The sequence below is a fragment of the Podarcis pityusensis genome (assembly GCF_964106645.2).
Source record: "Podarcis pityusensis genome assembly, chromosome: 6".
Taxonomy (NCBI): Eukaryota; Metazoa; Chordata; class Lepidosauria; order Squamata; family Lacertidae; genus Podarcis; species Podarcis pityusensis.
The window spans coordinates 77,565,030-77,589,042 of NC_138030.1; the positions used below are offsets into that span (position 1 = coordinate 77,565,030).

The window sequence follows — 24,013 nt, forward strand, 5'->3', positions numbered from 1 at the left end:
TAGACCAAATCTGGACAACTAGAGGACTGGCTCCTAAAATCAAAAAAGCGGTGATTTGCCCGAAAATTTGCTCTGATCACAACCCAGTAAAGATTGAAATGATATCAACGCCAATTGGGGCCTTTAGATGGAGGATGAATGACTCCTTATTTAGGAATGAGGAAATTATTAAAAAGGCTCAGAAGAATTTGAGGGACTATTTTGAAATAAATTTGAATACTACGACAGAAAAAAGAGTGATTTGGGATGCCAGCAAAGCGGTGATGAGAGGATTTTTGATACAACAAAATGCAATTAGGAAAAGATATCAAAATGAGAAGAGAGAAAAAATTTTGGAGAAAATTAAGGATGGAGAAAAAAGACTGAGAGCGAAACCGAACTCACAGGAGATTTTAAAAGAGATAAAGCTATACCAAGTACAATATATGAAATTGATGAACCAGGAGATAGAATAGAAGATCAAACAGATGAAACAAAAGACTTTCGAATCGGCAAATAAATGTGGGAAATTATTGGCCTGGCAAATGAAAAAAAGACAAAAGCTGAATACGATTACGAACTTGGTTGTAGAAGGGAAGAATATACAGAATCCTGGAGAGATTCGGAAGTGCTTTCAGAATTATTTTAAACAGTTATATACGCAGGAGACCCAGAAAGAATTAGACATTGACCGATTTTTGGAAAATAATGGATTACAAAAAGTATCTCAAGACAGTAAATCAATATTAAACTCTACAATATCTGATCAAGAAGTGGAAGGAGCCATCCAGAATATGAAATTGGGCAAATCTCCAGGGCCGGATGGACTAACTGCAAAGTACTACAAAACTTTGAAAGAATGGTTACTGCAACCGTTGAAAGAACTTTGCAATGAAATACTACGGGGAGGAAAAGCACCCGAGTCGTGGAAAGAAGCATACATCACACTTATACCAAAAACCGAAGTGGAGAAGACACAGTTGAAGAACTACCGTCCCATATCCCTATTAAATGTGGATTACAAAATTTTTGCCGAAATTATGGCTAAAAGATTAAAAAATGTATTGGTAAAAGAGATTCATAAAGACCAGGCGGGCTTTCTCCCTGGGAGACATTTGTCAGACAATACTAGGAACATTATTAATATTTTGGAAAAATTGCAAGTTAATATTAATACTAAAGCTGTTTTAATATTTGTAGATGCGGAGAAAGCGTTTGATAACATTTCTTGGAGTTTTATGAAGAAAAATCTGCAGGGGATGGGGGTAGGCCAAAGTTTTGAAAATGGTATAAGTGCAATTTACTCGGAACAAAAAGCTAAGCTTATTGTGAATAATGTAGTTACAGAAGAATTTAAGATAGAGAAAGGAACAAGACAGGGTTGCCCAATCTCCCCATTGCTTTTTATATCGGTCCTGGAGGTCATGCTCAATATGATTAGGAAAGACCAATTGGTTAAAGGTATACAACTCGGAGCTAAACAGTACAAACTGAAAGCTTTTGCCGATGACATAGTTTTGACATTACAGGAGCCAGAAGCTAGTACAAAAAGAGTGTTACAATTAATCCAAGAATTTGGCCAAGTAGCAGGTTTTAAATTAAACAAGATGAAAACTAAGGTATTAGAGAAAAATCTTACAGAGACAGAGAAGGAGAGGTTTCAGAAAGAGACAGGATTAACAATTGTTAATAAAGTGAAATATCTAGGGGTGAATATGACTGCCAAAAATGTGAATCTGTTTAAAGATAACTACGAAAAATGTTGGTCAGAGGTGAAGAAGGATTTAGAAATATGGTCAAAATTGAAGTTATCATTGTTGGGCCGAATTGCAGCGATAAAGATGAATGTATTGCCTAGAATGTTGTTTTTGTTCCAAACATTACAAATTGTGGATAAAATGGACTGTTTCAAGAGGTGGCAAAGAGACATTTCCAAATTTATCTGGCAGGGCAAAAAGCCTAGAATAAAATTTAAGATATTAACAGATGCGAAGGAAAGAGGGGGATTTGCCCTGCCAGATCTTAAACTATACTATGAATCAGCCGCTTTTTGTTGGCTGAAAGATTGGCTACTTCTTGAAAATGTGGACATTTTAGATCTAGAAGGTTTTGATAATGTCTTTGGGTGGCATGCATATTTATGGTATGACAAAGTCAAAGCGCATAAGGCCTTTAAGAATCATATTGTCAGGAAAGCATTATTCAATGTTTGGGTGAGATATAAGGATTTGTTGGAAAGTAAAACACCAAGGTGGCTATCACCAATGGAGGCTAAGGCTCTGAAAAAAACAAATTTGGAGACAAACTGGCCAAAATATTGTGAAATTTTAGAACTAGTTGGAGATAAATTAAAATTGCAGAGCTTTGACAAATTAAAAACTAAAGTTCGAGATTGGCTGCACTATTATCAAATAAGGGAGGTTTTTAATTTTGATAAAAAGATTGGCTTCCAGGAGGAAAAATCTAAACTGGAAACGGAATTGCTAGAACCTAAAACTAAAAATCTGTCAAGAATGTATAACCTGCTGTTGAAATGGAATACACAGGATGAAATGGTTAAATCTGCTATGATTAAATGGGCGCAAGATGTTGGGCATAATATCATGTTTGCTGACTGGGAATGGTTATGGACCACAGGTATAAAATTTACTGCTTGTAACGCCTTAAGAGAAAATATAATGAAAATGATTTACAGGTGGTACTTAACCCCAGTCAAGCTAGCAAAAATTTATCATTCGCCTGATAATAAATGTTGGAAATGTAAAGAAAATGAAGGTACTTTTTTCCACCTTTGGTGGACGTGCCCAAAGATCAAGGCCTTCTGGGAAATGATATATAATGAACTAAAAAAGGTATTGAAATATACTTTCTTGAAGAAACCAGAGGCCTTCCTCTTGGGCATGGTCGGCCAATTGGTGCGAAGGGAAGACAGGAATTTCTTTATGTATGCGACAGCAGCGGCAAGAATACTTATTGGGAAATACTGGAAGACACAAGAATTGCCTACCCGAGAAGAATGGCAGAGAAAAGTGATAGACTATATGGAACTGGCTGAGATGACCGGCAGAATTCGAGATCAGGAAGAAGGGTCGATGGAAGAAGATTGGAAAAAATTTAAAATATATATATATTTTTTAAATAATCTTTATTAAAGTTTCAAAAGGTTACAAAAAAACAAAACAAAAACACACACAAAAATAACACAAAACACAACATAAAAAAGAAAAAAAAAAGAAAAAATTCCACCTTTTAAGTCTCATTTTCAATAACTTCTTTTCATGGCTTCCCCACGCCTCCCCTTATTGTATTCCAACTCCGATTGTTTATTCAAGCAAGTTTTTATCCTTAATGTCCTAATCATAATTTATTAATTTACTTAGCCATAAATTATTAATGTGATTCTTTATAATAATTTTAAACCTTAATTCATTATTGTCCATTAATTTAGATTATTTAGCAATTTTTAGAATATATACCTTAATCATACATAAAAAGAGATAAAAAAAAAAGATATAAAAACAAATAATAAAATACCTTCCCTAAGATTGTCCCTAATTCCCATCCACAGATTCCCCATTCTTATAATAATAAAGAGCATATAGTTTTACACTGTAAAATAAAAATCAGGCCCCCTTTGGACTTCTAAACCCCACCCTTCTCTTCCCGGTTTCAATCCCAAACCAAAGTCCAATTAGTCCATCTTTTTAGCCTGGTAACCTTACGTCCGAGGCTCTCGGATCTCTCTCAGTCCCTTTCCGCCGGCTTCTTCGAAAATCTTTCATATTGAACACCCCAGGTCGGGGAAGTACCTTCTCCATGTTAACCATATTTCTTCCAGCAAGGCCTACTTGTTTAGAGGTGGAGCTCCAACTCTTTTTCTTAAGTCTATATGTCCCAAATAATCCAGTTTTCATCTTAGTCAAATTGGAATTCTTCTTGGCAGGTCTCCGGCTCTCTTTTATCTTCTGTAACTTTTCAGCCACCCCTTCTTTCTGCTCCTCCTGTTCAGCTGATGTCTTAGTCTTTGGTTTCTTTTCTTGTCCAGCTGCCTGTGTTTTGAGCATCAAGTCCCTTTCCAACTCAGTAGGTATATTTTCTGTTGACTTCGGTTTCGTAGGACTTGTAGACAAAACATGGCCTTGCTCTATCCTCTCTTGCAGCTTTCCCATGAGAAAAATAAGCTCTTGCAAGTCAGCTCGTATTTCCCGACCTAGTTCCATTCTTGTAATATCCAAGAATCCCCTCTAGAGGGATTCTAGTTACTTAGTATTTCTTTTCCCTTCCGATCCAAAAATCAAGTTTATTTGTATCAGTCTTTCTTTACTTTCAATATTTTGTAGCAGTATAGCCGGTTAGGATTTAAGCTTTGATTTTTCCAGCTTTGACAGCTAATTTGACAGCTGTCAAAAGTTTTCTATAAATCCTCTGCAGGCTCTTTTCACGGGTTACTCCCGGGCTTGAGAAAGGTGGTACTTAGTCCAAATAATTAAACTTTTGTCCTCCGGCACATTAGCTTAGTCCTTTAAATCTGTGGAATTTATATCTTTTATCGAATTACCCCAATTCTTCACGCAACCTTAGTTGACAGCTCCTTGCTTCAAACTGTTTACAATAAGGGGGGGGCGGACTTCCCTTTTTTTCACCTCCCCCGCTCGTGCCAAATTCATAATCAAATTATTTGTAATCCAATTTCCCAATTACTCACGGGTTGTTGTTCTTGATTTTAAGTCCAAATTTTAATAGGAAGAAGTCAGCGCTCTCCGACAAATGGCATGCGGCTTCGCTCGGCAGGGGAAGCAGAAGACTCACAGCACCACGCCACTCCCCGGCACCCGTTCCGTAGCCTTTAAAAAGGCTCCTTCGCGAGTCGGGAGGGCGCTTAACGATGCCCGCCGAGTCACCATGTCCACGGGCTCCTATGCCCGTGGTTTTTGAGGGTCCCCGTGTCGCCGGCACGGCAAGACCCAGCCCCTGTCAAGCCGATTCCCTCCGGAGCTCGGAGGGAATCCGCCATTAGCCGATCGCGCTAACCCGGAAGTCGGAAAAAATTTAAAATATATCTTCAGAAATACTGTAATATAAAAGAATGTTAGAAAAGGTTGGAGAAGAATATTAGACCGTATTGGCAGACAGAGTATAATGGAATAAGTAAATATGAAGTGTAAAATAAAGATAGAGGAGAATTAAATACTTTCGAATGTTAAAATAAGTAAATGAAAAGAAGGTTAGAAGGATTTGCTGGAGATACAATTTAAACTAGAATACAAAGCAGAGAGGTGAGAGGAAGTCACGGAAAGAAGTAAATGGGAAAACGGTTTTAAAGGTTTAATTTGATTTTTTGTTACCTTTTTATGGTGATTTTTTGTCTTTTGTATTTTTCTTTTGTATTGTTTGTTTTTTGTATAAGATGTATGTGATTTCTTTTTCTTTTTCTACTTTTTTCTTTTTCTGTAATTTTTAAAATTGGAATAAATATTCATAAAAAAAAAAAAAGAGTTCAAACGCATGGTGCATTCAGGCATGGGGAATATCACATTGGGCTTCCTGCTAGCACTTCTGTTCTTAGTTTTCTATTGCTCCTTTCACACTGGGGCATTATAGAACTGTGGCTTTATGACCGGCAGCTCATGCTAACTTTCTTTCATACCAGTGAGCATCGTGTGACCCAACAAGGAATGCCATTGAACAATGTTGCTATCCCCTCCCACCCGCCATTCCGCACATGCGTGCTTTTGTACCCCCACAATTCCCCCACAAAAGCAGCAGGAATAAACCTCTATGCCGCCCCAAATTTAATCACATTTACTCCCACAATTTTCAGGGTCACGTGGTCTGCAAACAGATTCCCCCCCCCCCCCCGGAATAAAATAGAATGGAAATGAACACTGAACATGTGCTATATTCCATTAGTTTTCATGAACTGGCTTTTACGTCACATGAAAGCTGAAATATAATGCAGAAATTAACCGTCCGGGGAGCGTTGAGGAAAGGGAATAAGATGCCGTGTGAACACAGCCACGTATAGAATAATGGTTTCTCTCCCATGCTCTATTTAATATCCAATTTCCGATCCAATATCTTACTCTGTGTGTTTTTAACCTTATCTTAGCCAGTCGTTACTTCAGTAGTTGACAGTATTACCAGTTCAGCCCGAACTACTCATTGCACAGGAACACACGAAGCCTTCTTATACTGAGTCAGTCCTTTGGTCCATTTTGCTCCATATGGTCTACACTGACTAGAAGCAGCTGTCTAGGAATTTAAGTAGGGAGATGCAAGGGATTGAACTTCAGACCTTTTGCTTGAAAAGGCAGACACTCTACCACTGAGCCACAGTCCTTTCCTTAATTGCACTTTGGGTTAATTTGTTCCCCCACCTTCCTTCCAGACCCTTTTGGCTGCAGTCCTCATTTTTACATAGAGCTTTGCTGGTTTCAAATGCATCGCAGGTCCCATTTAAATGTGATGGCATTTAAAAATAAATCATTACCCATACTGTACAGGGGTTCCATATGGACACTGTCACGTCTAATCCAAGTTGCTGGCACCGAGGTGTGCGGCATTTGCACACCACGTATCTGTGGCCCACGAGTACCCTGTCCCTTGCATGCTGCTATTAAACAAGTAGACATGGCAACCAAATTTAGATGTCATTATCCCCACACCAGGAAGCTTTGTATACCTGCCTAGCTTGAGATTTAAACTGGGTCTCAGTTTTCAAATTATATACAGCAGCTCTGATTCACATTCCAGTATTATATGCAATGTCTATGTAATGGCAAGGGGGGTGGTAGCTTTGATCTAGAGCCCTGGGAAATGGAAGCCTTCTTGCCAAGCATACCTGTAACTAGGAATGGGGGAAATCTGTTGATTCGGGTACTTTTGGGTTCCTTATTTTTCCAGTGTGACGTTCTGTTTTCCACATTAAAAAAAAAAAAATTCTGAAGAAAATCACAAGCATTTTGTGTTGATTGATCCTAATCTTCACAGTTGCTCCTAGTATAATGAATTTCTGTATGTTATTTTTGCCAATGTATACATCCTTATACACACTTTATCCTAGTGTATGCATTCAGAGAAGGACGCAGGTGGCGCTGTGGGTTAAACCACAGAGCCTAGGGCTTGCCGATCAGAAGGTCGGCGGTTCGAATCCCCGCAACGGAGTGAGCTCCCATTGCTCGGTCCCAGCTCCTGTCAACCTAGCAGTTCAAAAGCACATCAAAGTGCGAGTAGATAAATAGGGTTTGCTGCGGTGGGAAGGTAAACGGTGTTTCCGTGCGCTGCTCTGGTTCTCCAGAAGCGGCTTAGTCATGCTGACCACATGACCCAAAAGCTGTACGCCGGCTCCCTCGGCCAATAAAGCGAGATGAGCGCTGCAACCCCAGAGTCGTCCGTGACTGGACCTAATGGTCAGGGGTCCCTTTACCTTTATGCATTCAGGGGCATATTATTTGGCCATGCAGGGTGTATGGGGTGCTAGGGGAGGGGTAGTACTGATGGTGGGGGGGCATGTCACGCTCCTTCTGGGGTAGTTTGTCCACTTTTGATCCCCACCAGCACTTAGCTCTCACCTGTGGCTCCTAGAAGCTGTAACAGTGGCTACATCCTGGGAACGGCTTTGATTGGCCAGCTAAACCAGGTGAGGATAGCCAGTGTGTCTCAATAGGGACTTTCCCTGCATGAAAAGAGAGGCTCTGGTGGATTGAGTAGGTGAGACCAATAGTGGGTCCAACAGTCAAGAAGGTGGTTTCTGCATGTGCTGTAGAGGCAAGTGAGGAGCAGATGGGATTCATCAACCTGGGAAGGTCGCCCATCTAGGAGAAGGAGAACGCTTGATCCTAAATCTCCACTGCCTACAGTAAACTACATTTTTGTGGCCAATGGGATTTCATAAAGGTGTTCCTTGGCCAGTACAAACTTCTTGTGCAATCTCTGAGGGGGACAGTGGTTGGATTTCTCATGGGTAACTTCTGAAGGTACAGGAGAGCCTTCAGAAAAGCGGAGATATTTAGGGGGCAACTGTGTGGTTCTGCGTGGTTCATCTGCCAATTTCCCTCGTTTTCTATTGCAACCTTTAATGGCTAGACTTGCCAGTTGACCTGAAAAGCCCCTGTTTGGCCTTTTTTTTGTGCCTTTCAAAATCATGCAGTGTGCAAAACTAAGTCAGAGCAATTGTCAAGCATGGAAACCAACGTGACCCCCTCCAAATTGCCAAAAGAACCAATGGTTATAGGCAGAGAAGCAGAAAGCTAGTAAAATATGGCAACCCTTTTAAAGACACAGGAGTCTGGTGGGGGGTGGAATGGGAGCCCTTATTTCTAGGCTCATTTCACTTAATAAATTAGCCGCTTAATAAGGTTAAGATAATTCTTATGTGGATTCTTGCCCTTCTAAATGGTACATGGTTTCTTCTTAATGATATATCTGCCTTTCTTCTTCTGTTGAGTTTCTCACTTTCAGTTGCAAGCATAGCCTTCTCCAAAAGTAATCAAATTGCATTAATGAAAAAACCTTTCATTATAACATGTTGCATCAAGGGATTTCCATGTGCACTCAGGCTCCAAAATACTGGGAAATTACTGTTAGGGGTCAAACCCTTAACATATGTGCTATTTTGGCAGTGTTGATACAGTATAGAATCCTATCCTGTGGGTAGTTCCAGTTTTTCCACTGGCTGCCAATTAGTTACCAGCCTTAACTTCAAGCTGCTGTTTTTGTTGTATAAAAGCCTTACACATTCTGGGAACAAGATACCTGCACTTGGCAGGTGAAGGCCTCCTGCAGATACCATTTTATCAGGAGGTCTGTTCCACAGAATAGGGCCTGTAGTGCCCAGCTAAATATTAGACTCTTTTGCCTTACTGGAACTTACTTTCCTCTTCTAACAAGCCTTTTAGGGACATTTTTCCCCAGTCTGCATCTGCATTGAAATGGCTTTTATGATTTTTTTAGCTGTTTCTTGTTTGTGCGTTTGCCACCCTGGGCTCCTTCGGGAGGAAGGGCAGGATATAAATTTAATAAATAATACAATAATGCATTGGAGTTTGATGGCCACAGGCGGCAGAATGGTCCCAGATTTGTACGGTCAAATCAAATGGATATACGGAGTCTACGGAATTTAAGCTATCATGCAACAGAGGCTACCATTTCACATCACACAGTTGTCAATTGATGCCATCAAGACAAAATAACAGCCAAGATAATGCATGTGAACTGATTTGGACACGTTAGAAATATGTCACCTTATTACCGATGGCACCTAATCATGAACAAAGCCTCTCTTCTGTGCTCCCTTCTGTGACATCACCTGAATGTTTTAGAAATTGTATTTTCACAGCGCAATCCTGTACTTGCCTACTGGGATATAAGTCCCATTGATTTCAACGAGGCCTACTACCAGATAAGTGGGTCTAGGATTGCAGCCTAAATGTCTTTTTGAACTCAATCCAACTACTAGCCTTTTCGTTCTGCTGGTTTTGAAAACTTCAGCTGGATAGCTAAGCTATTTTTTTTCAGATCTTGTGTTTACACTGTGTTGGGGTCACTGGCAAGAAACTGTACTTTCAGGCATTTAAATAAAGTACATAATTCATTCTGCAAACACTACATTCAATTTGTTCTTCACTTCAGTCTGCTAGGAAATTTATCTGGGTTACATAAATTTCAGATCTATATTACCATTTAAATAATTCAATGGGCAAATGATAATTTGTGCCTTCCTTTGCAAAACGAGCAGTCCTTGTGAACTGCTCTTACGTAGACCGTGCCACACTTGCGTAATGAACTTCCTTTAATGCATTCATTCATTATGTAGACATATTAATATTCCACCACTAGAGAGCACTTATGCAGAAACAGAAACAATATGCATGGAAATTAGAATCTGGCTTCAATTATGGACCTATACATTTCCTTCTCTGTGGACTTTTCTCAGGATTGAGCAAACGACAACCCCCACCCCCAACTCTCTCATTGAATGTTGGTAGAAAACACATTGCTGTGTGACTGAATGGATGTCCAGAAACAATGAGAGAACTGGTACATTTGTTTTAGCAGCACAGGTCCCCTCCCTCCCCTGCTCACTGAAGGAATCACCCAAGGGGTTGCTACTGAGTGCATCTCTAACTGCTGCAAGGATCGTGCTTGACTAATGGGAGTCCAGTACTGAATTATCCCTGATGCATTTACAAGTAATTTCAGGAATCTCAATAAGATAAGAGGTCAGTGGGGATGGTTCTGAGCTAGAGAATAAGACTGAGCAACTCTATACACATTCCCTTAAGACTAAGTCCCATTGTAATCAGTGGGCTGATTTCTAAGTATAGGGGTGCATAGTTAGTCAATAAAATATTCTGCACTATCTCTAGGAATTCCTGGGAACTGTAGCTTGGGTGTGCGAGGGATCTTTACCAGTGAACACGCAGCACAAAATTCCATTTCTTAGTATTGTTGGAGTGAGCCAGGACAGTTGAAATAATATCAGAGCTACAGTATTCTTACAGGACACAACCCATCCAGGTAGTAGTATTGTGCCCAACATAGGGATGGGCGACATCTTGTTTTCAACATCATGACATATCACCAGCTAAATATCACGATATACCAGTATATCACGATGTCTGAAATAAGGATGGGGCTGTGTAGAGGCAACTGGCTGGCTTCATGGTTTTCCCCGCATTGTGATTTTTGCTGGTGTCTGTTCGTGATTCACTGCCCCTTGCAGGGGGCAGGGGGAAGAGCTGAGCTAGCAGAGTTAACAGGGGCTGCAGGAATCAAGACAAGCATTGGCTGGCTTTATGGTTTCCCCCACATTTAGATTTTTGCATAGCACATACACACACACGCACACACACACCATGATTCATGATATATTGCCAGGTCAAAAATTATGAAACTGATACCACAATAGGAACCGCAAACCAGTGTTGGCCGATATATTGATATACAGTAGTACCGTGGGTTAAGAACTTAATTCGTTCTGGAGGTCCGTTCTTAACCTGAAACGGTTCTTTAGCTAATGGGGCCTCCCGCTGCTGCTGCGCCGCCGGAGCCCGATTTCTGTTCTCAACCTGAAGCAAAGTTCTTAACCTGAAGCACTATTTCTGGGTTAGCGGAGTCTGTAACCTGAAGTGTCTGTAACCTGAAGCGTCTGTAACCCGAGGTACCACTGTATCTCCCAGCCCTAGTGCAGACCATATATCCAAAGAGGGCCCTGTTTTCTCTCTCTCCCCATTACACAGGCACCCAGCATGCTGGGCCATTATAGTGATTAGGTAGTCCATATGCAGCTTCCATATGTTCAAACATATCACCTATTGCTTAACTAGTGGAAGGTTAGCTACAAGGCTGAACAACCCCGCTCTCCCAAAATCTCTCTCCTTCTGCCACACCTATTTTCATATGCACCCCCCTCCCAAGTGTTGACTAATGTGATCCTTGCCTCCCAAAGATTAGCCACTCATGTTCTACAGAATACAAATCCATTGTGCTAGGGATCAGATTACTTAGAATCTGGAGTGTGTGTCTGGGTAGGGGATTCTCTGAGGAAAACAACCCTGCTGACATGCTATACGCAAGGCAGTTGTTTCTGTTGTTGTGATGCAGACTGACGAGAGGGTCTTCTGTCTTTGAAATGTGACCCTCTCTGTGTTGTTGGGTTTGGAACTTAACTGGTTAAGTTGTTCCCATGATGCCTCAACATTCTGACGTCAGCTTTCGAAGCTGGGAGGAGCTGGGAGGAGTTTCGTTTACTCTGTTCCCCTCTGGTCTCTGAGGGAAGAGGTCGCAGTTTAGTCATGGCTGCGGTGAGCCCAGGAGATTCCTGGGGAATGTCGGAATAAAGAACTGATATTAGACAAACCTGGACTCTGTGTATGTTTGTCTGAAGCTAAGTGAAGCTACGTGACAGTTTTCGCTGCTGTGTTCAACTCTGCTGAGGCGTGACTGGAGAGCTACTGGAGACGGAGCTGAGTGGCGCAGCTCGGAGGAAGCGCGCCGGGCATAAAGAGCTAATTGGGGACCGTAAATCAATTAGCGGGGTCACGCAAAATCAACAATTCCACAGGTTATGGGTGCTTAATCACCGATTGTAAAACTGTCACTAGAGCTGCCGGAATGCGTTTGAAGTCGCTGGCAGGAGTTTTTGCCTGGTGTTAAGAGGCAAAGGAGAGCTGCGGAGCTCAGAGCAGCTGAAAGACACTAAGTGGTTGCCTGTGTTGCTGCAGAGCTGGGAGCTAAGAGAGCAGCTGGAAAAATCGTTTCCCCACGGATGGGTGCCGGAGGAGCTTGTAATCTGTGAGTACAGCTTGGGGCCCCTTGGGAGAACGGAAGACAATGGCAGGCAGCCAGGTCTTGGAGGACATTGCGTTTGAAATGCTCACTCTAAGAAGTGGAGCAAGGGCTGTCTGGGAATGTGCTGCTGCGTTTGCTGTGAAGCTTCAGCCGGAGGCCAGAGCCCTGGAGAAAGTATTGAGAAAAGCCTAAAGATGGCTGGTGCCCCTGTTCCTGATGCTTTAGCCTCAAGGAGTGCTAGTGAGCAGATCGGGGGGGCGAAGGATTCCAAAGGCAAGTGTAAAGGCTTGTCCACTGTGCGTGCTGGAGTGGAATGTCAACAAAGCAGGTTCCCAGAAAGCCGCAGTGGGAGCCAGGCCAGAGGGGGCGGAGCTGGCAAGGAGTGCTTTTCCGGAAGAAGGAGAAGGAGGCCAGCTGGGAGGAGCCCCGGGCAGTGTTTTTTCCACTGGAGTTCGTCGTTGCTACGTGCTGCCCATGGAGAGCGGAGACAGCTGGGCAGGAAGGTCCCAAGGTCAACCAGCTGAGTTCTCATGGGAACCAGTCTCGGAGAGGAGGCCAGCGTGGGAACGCAAGGGAAAGACGTGGTTCAGACGCTGGGGAGGGTTGTTTTCTTATCACTGCTTCTATGGCAACTGTGAAGAACAACTCCAGCCAGGACACGGTGACGCGCTGGGTTTTGAATACTGCTGTTGGTCAGCACCTGCTAAGCGAGCCTGCTGGCGAAATGCGGAACTGCAGGGCTGTTTCAACAGGACACAACTGTGATGTTAGCAGACGGAATGAGAAAGTCGGTTTCTGCTGTGGCTAACATGTTTTTTTTCTCCTTTACAGGAGGAGCTAGAGGTCTACGTTGTGCCGGGACTGAATTGTTGTTTGTTATCTGTATCAGCTCTAATGAAGCAGGGATACAAAAAATTTGCTTTGAAAATGACACCTGTTCCATTTTCAGAGGGGGGAAACAAGTGGCCAACGTGAAAAGGGGGCAGAACAATCTCTTTGTTCTGGAGTCACCTCTGGAGGGTGGTGGGAATGCTGGAAAAGCACAGGCGCAGTGTGCTAAGGTTCCCAGTCATGTGCAAAAGTTGCACAGGTGCACAAAAGGGTGTAAACTCCGGAAATGTGGGAGGTCCCTAGGGTGCAGGGCATGCAAGGGTGCACAGGTACATGGTTTTCCCGGGTTTGGGAGGGTAGCCAAAGAGCCCTTTGAGCTCTTTGAGGCAGGTGGTCCAAAGGTTCAGGAAATGATCTTCTGTGGATATGATCCTGCAACCAATGGGTGGAAGTTTGCATACCCAGAGGGTGATCAAACCAAGCTGCTGGTCAGTAAGCAGGCTGAGTTCTGTGAACAGGATGGGTGTTCAAGACTCAGGGATGGTCCTGATTTTCTCTCAGAATGTCTGTCTGATTCTGAGGAGGAAAGGGAGGCAGAGGCTGATCCCGGTGATGGGGACCAGGTCCAAGATCAGGGTTCAGAACCCGGTGATGGGGACCAGGTCCAGGATCAGGGTTCAGGGCAGGTCTGGGCATCTCCAAAGGTTGTGAAAGGAGTGTCCAGGTGTGAGGCTTCATCTCCGGTTAGCGTAATGGAGAAAGCTCACAAACAGGGTGTCAAGTCAGAGGGGGAAGGATCTGACGGAGAAGACACAACTGCTGGCCCAAATGGGTCAGTAGGGTATCAGGTCACAAGTGCGTGGAAAAGTGTCGCACAGTGTGATTCTGGGAGTGTTGAAGGGGTTCAACAGGTGCCTGGGAAAGATGCCGGGAAGGGGCACAAGGCAAAGGGAAAGGTGTTGAACTCAAAAAGGTCTTGTCAGAATGGTTCGGCAAGAGGGGGTGTTGGGTTTGGAACTTAACTGGTTAAGTTGTTCCCATGATGCCTCAACATTCTGACGTCAGCTTTCGAAGCTGGGAGGAGCTGGGAGGAGTTTCGTTTACTCTGTTCCCCTCTGGTCTCTGAGGGAAGAGGTCGCAGTTTAGTCATGGCTGCGGTGAGCCCAGGAGATTCCTGGGGAATGTCGGAATAAAGAACTGATATTAGACAAACCTGGACTCTGTGTATGTTTGTCTGAAGCTAAGTGAAGCTACGTGACAGTTTTCGCTGCTGTGTTCAACTCTGCTGAGGCGTGACTGGAGAGCTACTGGAGACGGAGCTGAGTGGCGCAGCTCGGAGGAAGCGCGCGGGCATAAAGAGCTAATTGGGGACCGTAAATCAATTAGCGGGGTCACGCAAAATCAACAATTCCACATGTGTTGCATTACCATTTGTCTGACATGATGCCAAGTCTATTTCAATTAGCGAGTCGAACCATGACATTATGTACAAGAGAGAAGCTGTAAAACGTTTTAACGAGATGTTGAGGTTTCTGTATGCTGGCTTCTAGGGTGATGGGAGGGTTAGGTTTGTGAAGGTGAAAAAAGAAAAGATATATATATATATATATTCTTCGATCCCTACAAAGTAGAACCCACTGTTCTGGGAGAGAAAGAAAGAAATGAATGTAGTGAGTCTTTTAAACCTGTCTACAAACAATTATTTTACTGAACCAAGGTGGTCCCAAAGTGATGCACCTGGAAATTTCAGAGAAAGGGGCAGTGAAGCAATTTGACAAGCCTCCCGAGACAATAAACTGATTTTTTTCTTATTTCTTCCCATCTCCTATTAGGTTGTGAGAGACTTGCAATAACCACTGCTTGTGGTTACCAGATGCTTCTCTGGGTTTTTTTTTTTTTAGAAGCATGTAACCCGCCTCAAAAGTTATTGCTTTGTGTGTGTTCTGTTACCATCAATCTAACTTCAAATAGAATTGACTTTTCAAAAAAGAAAGGAAAACAAAACTGCAACTTCTTTTTCAAGCAATGCTTTGTTATAGAAATAGCTGAACCCACACCCACACCCTTGGTTCAGTTCTGAGTCATCTCACTATTTGTGAAGCTTTCTGGTTCATTTTTCTTATGGCATCTGTACCCCACCTTTCTTCCAAGAAATTCAAGGGGGGCTTACACAATCCCCTTCCTTCCTTTTTTGTCCTCACAACAATCCTGTGAGGTACATTGGGCTGAGAGGCTGTGAGGTAACCCATGTCCAAGGTAACCCAGTGAGCATCATGGCTTCATGGGGATTTGAACCTTGGCCTCCCAGGTCATCTTCAAATAATTCTGGGAGTTGTAGTTTAAGGGTACTGAGAGTTGGTAAAGGTAAAGGGACCCCTGACCTTTAGGTCCAGTCGTGACCGACTCTGGGGTTGTGGCGCTCATCTCGCTTTATTGGCCGAGGGAGCCGGCGTACAGCTTCCGGGTCATGTGGCCAGCATGACAAAGCTGCTTCTGGTGAACCAGAGCAGCGCACGGAAACGACGTTTACCTTCCCGCTGGAGTGGTACCTATTTATCTACTTGCACTTTGACGTGCTATCGAACTGCTAGGTTGGCAGGAGCAGGGACCGAGCAATGGGAACTCACCCCATCACGGGGATTCGAACCGCCAACCTTCTGATCGGCAAGTCCTAGGCTCTGTGGTTTAACCCACAGCGCCACTTAAAGGTAAAGGGTAAAGGGACCCCTGACCATTAGGTCCAGTCGTGACCAACTCTGGGGTTGCGGCACTCATCTCGCTTTATTGGCCGAGGGAGCCGGCGTACAGCTTCCGGGTCATGTGGCCAGCATGACAAAGCTGCTTCTGGTGAACCAGAGCAGCGCACGGAAACGGCGTTTACCTTCCCGCCAGAGTGGTACCTATTTATCTACTTGTACTTTGACGTGCTTTCGAACTGCTAGGTTGGCAGGAGCAGGGACCGAGCAATGGGAGCTCACCCCATAGCAGGGATTCGAACCACCTACCTTCTGATCGGCAAGTCCTAGGCTCTGTGGTTTAACCCACAGCGCCACTTAGGAGACCTCTATTCCCTGCACAGAGATGCAGTGTCTAGCTGGTTTAACTGCCAAGCCCTTGCCTCAGGGAACTCTTAGAAAGGAGCAGATTTCTTTTTTTTAAGGGTGTATAAAAGAAATGGAAGGCAGGGCAGGTCCCTATGGAGAAGTAGAGTTGAGAAGCTCAGACAGTGTCAGGAAAGCTGAAGCTTAGAACATACAGAAACTGGTGAGAGATGCTACAAGCATTTTCCTAGGTCTTCAGTCTTTGATTGATATGTTTTCTTCCGATGATCGTTGATGTTATTTCTATGCTGCTTTTATTGACATGCTGTTTCTAAAACTTATTTTTATGGATTAGCAGGGACAGCCGGAGGGGCAGGGTGGCGACACTCATTTGGCCACCACCTGGCAGCAGCGACCCTATGGCTTATGGGGAGGGAGAGGTGAGGTGGCTGGGAGCTTGGATGCATCGGCTAGAGCAACAGATTGGCTCCAGTGGGGCCTCTGCACCATACTGACCTCCTTGCCCCCTTCTCCCTCTTCCTTCCGGTAAGCTGCAGCAATACTGGTGCTGGGATGTAAGTACTATTGCCCCTTTCCACCTATTGCTTCTGTGTATTAGTTATTTTTCAGTGTGTTTTCTAGTACGGTAATTTGTCCTGGTAATGATCTGGAAAGGTAGAGAGGAATATATAGGTATATACAACAAAACATTAACCAAGTAATACAAGACAGGGTAAAACAATATAAGACTGTAGAAAGCTGAATATACAATAAGCTTGCAAGTACTGCTTACTTATGCACCATAGTTCTAGTTACAGGTAGGTAGCCGGGTATCTGAAGAAGTGTGTATGCACAAGAAAGCTCATACCAATAACAAACTTAGTTGGTCTCTAAGGTGCTACTGGAATGATTTTTTTTAATTATTATGCACCATAGTACCCTTAGTTTTTTTTTTACAAACCCTGGCACCATTCACATCATTCGTTAAGCCCTTCCAAAATCTTAAGAATGAATGAAATTCTTTAGAAGTGCCAGAAGCCACCAAACGAGATGACAGAAAGGATTTCTAACTCAGCCTGGAATTTGGTCCTGCTAGCTCCTTGATTAGAAAACCGCCTACTGGAAGTTCAAACCAATAACCCTTTAAAGCATGATCGTACCACTTTAAGCAGTCATGGTTTCCCACTGCAAAGAATCCTGGGAACTGTGGTTGTTAAGGGTGCTGAAAGTTGTTAGGAAATCTCTGCCCCCCCCCAAGCTACAATTTTCAGAGGACTTAATGATCAATCCATCTTCCAGTGAACTGGGAATTGTAGCTAGGAGATCAAGGAAGACTAAATATGGCATTTAACTGGCCAAACATTAATTGGGCTTCAGCTTCCTGAAGACAAGTCAAAGCTATGTCATGAACAGGTCTGGAATCAGGCATCATGTCTTGGAGCAGCCCACCACTGAACTGCTGAAGTTAAGAGATCAGCTACTTCCACTGCCACCTGCCTGCTCTCTTTCTGGTTTGGGTCCCTGGGGAGGATCCTTTCCACCCCCATCCCTGCATTGCACTGTGCTGATCCTTGCAGAAGGGACTCCTCCTTTCTAGCTTATGAACACATTCAGATGACAGCTGCTGGTGGCAGCTCTTTCTCTTTAGCACTACCATTCCCACTTGGTTGTTTTTCTGTGAGCAAAAGAGAGGCAACAGTGACAACAAACTGGCCACATGCAGAAGAGGACAGCACTCCTGTGCTAGCAGACATTGCAGCTTATGTGAATTAGAGTGAAAAAATCACTTACATTTTCTGGAGTTCAAAGGCTTTATTCATGCAGGAATTATTTACAGGATGAGTGGTTATGAGAGAAAGAACATTGTGTCTCAACAAGTTGAGAGAAAACAATAAACAAAATGACTCAGCTTTTAGGGGTGGAGTTACCTTAGAAAAGCAAAGATTATAAACAAGTGGTGGCTAGATTGCTAGACAAATAGTGCCCTCATGTGGTTTAAAGTAACACATGCATTAATTCAAGTTCAGGAAAAGGAAATGTATTTGCTTTTCTCCAAATCCTGCATCTTTAATAGCTACACAGAAGAGGAGCCCTGTCCTCTTTAGCATCTGGGTTCTTTAAGTTAGCTCCTGCCACCTGCTCACCTGTTCAAGTGGCAGTGGTGATAAAGAGCCTTAGCCTACCTTCCCCTTCTTTGCAGCAAGAATCAGTAGAATCCCAGGACCCTGACGGGGGAAACAGCATTTTCAACTTTCAATTGTTGAAAAGAAGGTAGCTTTTGCCCTGGCTTTTCTTTTGCAAAAGAACACCATTTGACATTTGAATCGGCAAAAGCTGATGGATATGACATTTCTCTGCAAATATACAGCGTGCCTATAAGTTTACTTCAAAGCTGCCAACCTTCATTGGCTGAAACGTGCAGCAGTCTGAATAAACCAGGGAAAAGAAACATTTTAAATTTATTTTTCTTTTGTTCTCTCTGAAAGTGTCAAAAATAATAAATGTTTCATGCCCCTAATAGCCCACTTCAGCTTCTGATTATATCTCATTGAAATCGAAAGCTTGACTATAAACATAATGTCATGAGGATTAGAATTTATTTTCTCTCTCATATCCACATCAAAGTTGCTTGTGAAAGTATTTTTAAATAGTCAAAATTGCTTAAAAAAAACAACAGCCAACCAAACCAATTTCTTTGGCTTTTTGAATATTACCGGGTCTCATATACACTTTGCATTTAAAGCCACATTTAAAGCAATATTGTTCCATTTCAAACAGTTAGATCTCCAATTCTGCGCACTGAGCTACAATTTCCACAGTATTCCAAGTGTGGTTGCAGCTGCATTATGACTGAACAAGAACTGAACAAGGATTGAATCCTGTCATACGAAGCATATTCTCACTGAGCTATGGTCTTTCACCAAACATATCCATGAATTTGAAAAGGAAAGCCAAGTTCCTTAGGGTTTCATTTTAGGTAAATTTTTGGAGGATTAGCTTTCAATGATTACTTGGTGACTACATTTACTGCCAATAAGGGAACGGGTGGTGCTGTGGTCTAAACCACTGAGCCTCTTGGACTTGCTGATCAGAAGGTCGGTGGTTCAAATCCATGCAACGGGTCAGCTCCTGTTGCTCTGTCCCGGCTCCTGCCAACTTAACAGTTCGAAAGCATGCCGGTGCAAGTAGATAAATAGGTATTGCTGCAGAGGGAAGGAAACGGTGTTTCTGTGCTCTCTGGCACTCGTCATGGTGTCCTGTTGCACTAGAAGCGGTTTAGTCATGCTGGCCACATGACCCAGAAAGCTGTTTGTGGACAAACACCGGCTCCCTTGGTCTGAAAAGCAAGATGAGTGCTGCACCCCATAGTCACCGTTGACGGGACTTAACCATCCAGGGGTCCTTTACCTTTACTGCCAATATCAGAGGCAGTATACCTCTGAATATCAATTTCTGGCGATCATGAGTGGAAGAGAGCTATTATGCTCATGTGCTGTTAGTGGGCTTCCTAGAGACATCGGATTGACGATGGTGAAAATGGAATGCTGGAATAGATGGGCCTTTATTCTGAACCAGCACAGTTCTTCTTATGATCTTATAGTCATCTCAGTCTAATGGAAGAGGTATGGAAGAAATCCTATACAGTGGTAACTTGGGTTAAGAACTTAATTCATTCTGGAGGTCCATTCTTAACCTGAAACTGTTCTTAACCTGAGGTACCACTTTAGCTAATGGGGCCTCCTGCTGCTGCCGCCGTTTGATTTCTGTTCTCATCCTGGAGCAAAGTTCTTAACCCGAGGTACTATTTCTGGGTTAGCGGAGCCTGTAACCTGAAGCATCTGCAACCTGAAGCATCTGCAACCCGAGGTACCACTGCATTCAGATCCACTTCAGGTTCAGGATCCCATCAGCAGACAGGGCTAGACAGAGCCATTTTGCTCCACATCCTGCTCCGAGTAGTGTAACAATATCTTCATTGCCTCTCTTCCCAAAGCGCAGAGAAAAGTGTGAGTTCTTATACAGCCAAAACTGCTGCCTCCGTGCACATGAGGGAACCCAAAGGTTTGCAGAATAGTAAGAGTGCACTTTTTTTTTTTTAAGGAGGGGGGAACCCTATGATGATTGAACCACAGAATGTTGACTGGCCGTGAGTATGAGAGAAAGGGTGGAAAACTGTCAGGGTGGAGAAATGCCATAGAGCAGTGGTGTCCAAACTTGGCCCTCCAGCTGTTTTGGGACAACAGTTCCCATCATCCCTGACCACTGGTCCTGTTAGCTAGGGATGATGGGAGTTGTAGTCCACAAACAGCTGGAGGACCAAGTTTGGCCACCACTGGCATAGAGGAACCTGGCAGAAGGTATAACTGGCTGAATGGAATGCTGCACACTGCAACGTTTTGTTATGTTCTATCTGCCACGTTAAGCTTTTGAGAGTTAGCAGGTGGGATGCTATATTCTTAATACAGCTTGGGACCAGGATATCTGGAAGATCATCTCAACCCCTATGTATCCAGTTGATCACTGTGTTCTGCAAGTGAGGGCCTCTTGCAGATACCATCTTATCAGCAGGTGCATTCCACAGAATAAAGGAATCAGCCCTTTCGTGTCAGGGCACCTACACTTTGTAATTCCCTCCTGTTAAATATAAGATAGGGGCTGTCTCTGTGGTCTTTTCGGCACTTACTGAAAATCTTCCTCTTCCAACAAGCCTTTTAAGCAGAGATCTTCCCAAGTCTGCACTTGATTGGGAATTGTTTTAAAGACTTTTTTAGTTGTTCTTTACGCCTTTGACACCCTGGGCTTCCTTTGAGATGAAGGCCAGGATTTAAATTTAGTAAGTACAAATAAAAGAATACATTGGAGCTTGGTGGCAGTCAGTGGCAGAGTGGTCCCAGATTTGTCCGGTCACTGAAATGGACACATGGAGTCTACGCAACTGAAGCTACCATTTCATGTTGCAAGTACGCAAATGTCAATCAGGGGTTTAATCTTGTGGAACCCTTTGGAGTCCCCATTAAATATTAGACAGGGATCATCACTGAAGAAGAAGAGGAAGAGTTTGGATTTGATATCCCGCCTTTCACTCCCTTTAAGGAGTCTCAAAGTGGCTAACATTCTCCTTTCCCTTCCTCCCCCACAACAAACACTCTGTGAGGTGAGTGGGGCTGAGAGACTTCAAAGAAGTGTGACTGGCCCAAGGTCACCCAGCAGCTGCATGTGGAGGAGCGGGGAATCGAACCCGGTTCACCAGATTACGAGACTACCGCTCTTAACCACTACACCACACTGGCTCTCTGTTGTCTTTTAGGTGCCTACTGAAGACTATTCTGACTCAGGGGACGAAAACCATTTGCTGCTTTGCCTTGGGCAGCAAAATGACCTGGAACAACTCTGCCAGCATCCAGAGCTATGGATTGTCCCTGCCAAATCAGGATTGCCTGCACCTTATTTTATGGCTTTGCCCCCTTCTCTGGACCTCCAGTTCCCACCTGCTCCTCCAAACATTCGGCCGTGATGGATGGCCAAATGAATGGTGCTGACTAGAGGGAAAAATAATAATTTTTAAGCCCAACTGCAGCAGCCCTAAATTTAAGCGCTGGCTTCTTAACCTGCCCATTTGCATGTAAACAGTACACCGACGAATTAGCAGAATCCTATCCCTTTGCCAGCTTTCAGAATTACACCAGCAAAACCAAATTCATTGCCGTAATTTGGGTAAGTGCTGCAAAATTGATTTTATTTGCATAGCAAAATGATTTAGCTTGGTTTGAAGCACAATTCATCAACCACTCTATAAGGCATTTGCATAAATGACTGCATTTCACACAGGCAGAAACCAAATCTATCAGAATCCAACACAGCAGAGAATTGTTCCGTTGAATTTATTTCAAAGAAAGGTCTAAATAGGAGGGTGGTGTATGAAGATTCTCTAACAGCTTAAGTTCAAACGGTCTCTCTTCTCTTCCATCTCCTCAATCTTCCCCAGGAAAATAAAAATATCAAAAGCAACTCACTGTTAATTTAGAAACATTTCAGCACAGCCAGATATTAATTCACTTTTGGGCAGTTTTCAGCACTCTGAGTTATGTTTTCCTTTTCTTCTTTTATTATTGTATTGTCAGATTCAGAGCCAATCCTTCAGCTTGGAGGTCCCCTTCCATTGCCATCATTTGCCTTCTCTCTCAAATGTCCTCACTTGCCTACGGTGATGTCATCATGTGGGTTACTCAGACTGGATGCAGCAGCCAAAGGAAAACTAGCACCTTACAGGATAAAGATGAATATTTCCAAAGTTTAGGTGTGTGGGTAGTTATTTCGGAGAGTCTTTTGGGGGGGGGGCAAAATATGCCCACTCACTAAATATTGCAAGTTTCTATTGGCAAAACCTATTGGTGTTTCGCAACTTTCTGACTAGTTGCAGGACCTTAGCCAGACCTAGCAGAGTACATGCAGAATCCACGGAAGCAATTGGCGACAGGATAGACGAAGCAGGAACCAGGAACTTGTAGTTAGGTGTTTATTATATACAGTGGACTATTTACAGGAACAGAACACGGATCTTATGCTAGCTCTCTCTGACACAACTCTCAACTCCCACACTGACACAGAACTCTGAACTCAAACTCTGAACACTGAACCAACAGTTAGTAGGCCATTAATTATCACTCCCTTGAGAGAGCTTGACCAATCAGGGAGCGGTCTCCATGTCTCTGTTATCTCCAGGCAGACTTACTCCTTCAGATTGCCTTCTGGCTGTCTGCCAAACCTTAATTGACTCTGTGTGAGTAGCTGCACGTACAGTTTCCCAACAGTTTCTACCCCAAAATCAAAACTGGAAAATATTTGGCATAGCCCAGCACGTCGGCTGAAACTCTGATGCAGACGTCCAGCGTATTAAGTTCAACAAGAAGTATTTTAAGTTCCTACTATACGTAGATGCTGCTGCATCATTTCCCCAGACTTGAACAAAGATACCCACTTCTAAACTACTTACATTTATCAAACAGTGCTGGTCCTTTTAGAATGTGATGTAAAAGGGATGCCCAGCCATTGGTTCTCCAGAAAATGTTGGCCTACCAGCTCCCACTATTCTGACCACTGGACTGTGCTGGCTCGGACACAAATGAGCCTCACTCCAGCGACATCTGAAGGACCACAGATTCCTCCCTGGTGTTCACTCAAACTCAGTTCCATCACCTTTTTTTCTAGAAAAATAGCACTGATTCTAAACATGGCATTTTTACTGTCAACCATTCCAAATTCCTAGGGCTTTAACTAATTCATTCCATAACTGACACTTTGATTAATTGTTAAGACTGAAATAGAACGGCACAGTTGTGAATTTTTCGGGGGCTACTATGGCTCTCCCGATGTAACTGTAATAGATAATCTTCCCTTCCAACCGTGTGTGGCAGTTTTACTTCTCAGCAAGAGACTTGTATTGAGGAGTTGAAGCTATGCAAATTTATTTAAATAGAATCAATCAGTTAGAATGATGCTTAACCACCCCAAGTTTCTTTATTTGGTTGGCAGCCTTACAAATTGTCTATCTTGGTATGTAGGTTTCTTTGAAAACTAAATCTGTGGTTAAGAGTAATCGATGATATCCTGCTTCAAATCATCCTAGACACGGATAAATCTTTCAGAGCACGAACATATCAGTGTTATAAAAAATGAATGTTCTACCATGGCCATTTATCTCCTTCACAATCTACCTCCATCCATCTTTCCAGTCTATTTTAAAAGATTGGGTCAATTATTTAAAGCTTTTTTTATGGGGCTGAAACAGCAGGTCAAAGATGCACTTGCCAAGCTTTAAAGGAGCTTTAAAACCCCCAGATCTCAACACAGACCATTCTTTAATCTTAGGT

The 24,013-nt window shown here is 43.2% G+C and overlaps 1 protein-coding gene and 1 long non-coding RNA gene across 2 annotated transcripts in view; one reads left to right on the forward strand and one right to left on the reverse strand.

The window, feature by feature from the left end:
- Positions 1–24,013, reverse strand: part of OLFM3 (olfactomedin 3) — a 177,847-nt gene that overhangs the window by 76,168 nt on the left and 77,666 nt on the right. The gene's annotated exons all lie outside the window — the stretch shown is intronic.
- LOC308480705 lies at positions 12,950–14,313 on the forward strand. The gene is made up of 2 exons (XR_013988246.1): positions 12,950–13,724; positions 13,764–14,313. It is a non-coding gene; the product is annotated as an uncharacterized lncRNA (long non-coding RNA).